This window comes from Brassica oleracea, chromosome C2 (assembly GCF_000695525.1).
Source record: "Brassica oleracea var. oleracea cultivar TO1000 chromosome C2, BOL, whole genome shotgun sequence".
NCBI lineage: Eukaryota > Viridiplantae > Streptophyta > Magnoliopsida > Brassicales > Brassicaceae > Brassica > Brassica oleracea.
This window is the reverse complement of record NC_027749.1, coordinates 51,198,964-51,200,889: the sequence shown is the minus strand read 5'-3', so window position 1 is coordinate 51,200,889 and position 1,926 is coordinate 51,198,964.

The window sequence follows — 1,926 nt, the reverse complement described above, 5'->3', positions numbered from 1 at the left end:
AAATCCTTTTGATCGACCCGCAAAACTTTCAATATGAAGATATTCCCGAAGATGCGACAGATGAAGCACGTGAAGACGAGTTCGAGAGAAGCGACGATGATGATTGTAATGATAGTGATGAGAACGAAAACGATTTAGAGTGATGTAATATATGTAACAAATGTTGTATTTCTCTATTGTAACGTATGTTTAAATAAATATTGTTTTTTTACCATCTTAATGTATGTGTAACAAATGTTGTTTTATATAATATGTATTTCTTTAGTTTTAAAAAAATTATTTGGAGTTTTAGGGTTTTAGAGTTTAAGTTGGAGAAAGAGCAAAAAGTAGCAGAGAAGAGATATGATGTTTGATGATATGTGACTTTGGGGTTTAGAGATTTCATTCTCGGTGTTTAGGGTTAAGCGTTGTAAGATCGTCGTAAACCGATGTTTCCACGTAATTTCGTCGTAAATGGAAAAACGCGGGCCTGGTAACTTCGTCGTAAACGTGGGCCTTGTAAATTCATCGTAAACCGACGTTTCGACGTAATTTCGTCGTAAATAGAAAAAGCGGGCTGGTAACTTCGTCGTAAATGAAAAATTTTGTCGTAAATGAAAAAATGCGGGCCTGGTAACTTCGTCGTAATAGTACGTCGCGTTTACGACGAATCCTTTTCTATATGTTGAGACGCCGAGACGAGGCTTCCTCGTTCATTCCTCCCAAACTCCTCTCCTAGAAGAAAACCAGCAGCACCTACTTATGCCCAGTTGTTTGGCGATGGATTCGGTACATCTTCTTCTGGTCCATCGTCTTCCGATGCAGTTCCAGACTCTCAGACTTCTCATCGCCTATTGGGAGCACCCCTCTTCGATCAAAAAGGCCAATTCGTGCTCGGCTTCTCGAAGGACGAAGGAGAAAAATGGTCATTTTCCCATGCTTCACAGAACCGTACAAAAACCTCATGCAGGAGTCCGTCTAGAAACTGTAAGTTTTGTTTTAAATATGTATTTTAAAATATTCAATTAATATAATTTATAATATTTAATTTAAATTTTTTTTGTAGTTCGAGAATACGGGAGTCTTACCTTCTCTGTCTGACCTATTCAAGATGACTCACGCTACATCCGACGGAGTTTTTGTGGATCCTGCATCTGAGAAACTCTTCCGAACAGTGGCTGGTCGGATTGAAGAACGGGAGACGCTACTAACCCAGGAGTCTCCCGATGGATTACCAGTTACATTGTCCACCAAAGAGGTCGACAGAATCTTCGAAGAGGTACAACTTAAAATTTTTGTTTACATTATTTTACATATTTTAACATAATTAACTATATTAATATATGTTTTGATTTTATAGGTGGCTCCTAAAAAGAAGGGACGGATAGTCGGTATAGGCTCTGTTAACGAAGTTGCAAGGACAACTTCGTGATACACTTCGAGACGGGATGAAGAGACTGATCAGATGAAAGCTCGAATGGATAGCCAGCAGGTTCGTTTAGACTCTTTTGAGGATTTGCTAAACGTGATGGCCGTGGGAAACCCGGTTATGCAGAGAATGTTGAGTGAGAGACGAGCCGCTCTTGGAATGCCAGCACGAGATCCCCAAGAGTCCGATCCAACCCGTCAACAGCCGAGCAACCCCACCAACTATTTCGAGAATATGTAGTTTTTTTTAGATTTCTGTTTGTATTATAAATTTTAATATTATTGTATGACTTTTTAAATGACTTTTTAAAATATGCTTTTCAATTTCATATTTCGTTTTAAAATTTAAATTATTTTAAATTCTGAATATTAAATATAAATTAAAATCTATTATATACTAATTAATAATAATATAATAAGAAACGATGTAAACTCCTCGTAAACATTACATGGAGTTTACATCGAATGTTTACGAGTGATTAACATCGAAAGATTTACGAGGGTTTTACATCGAAATGT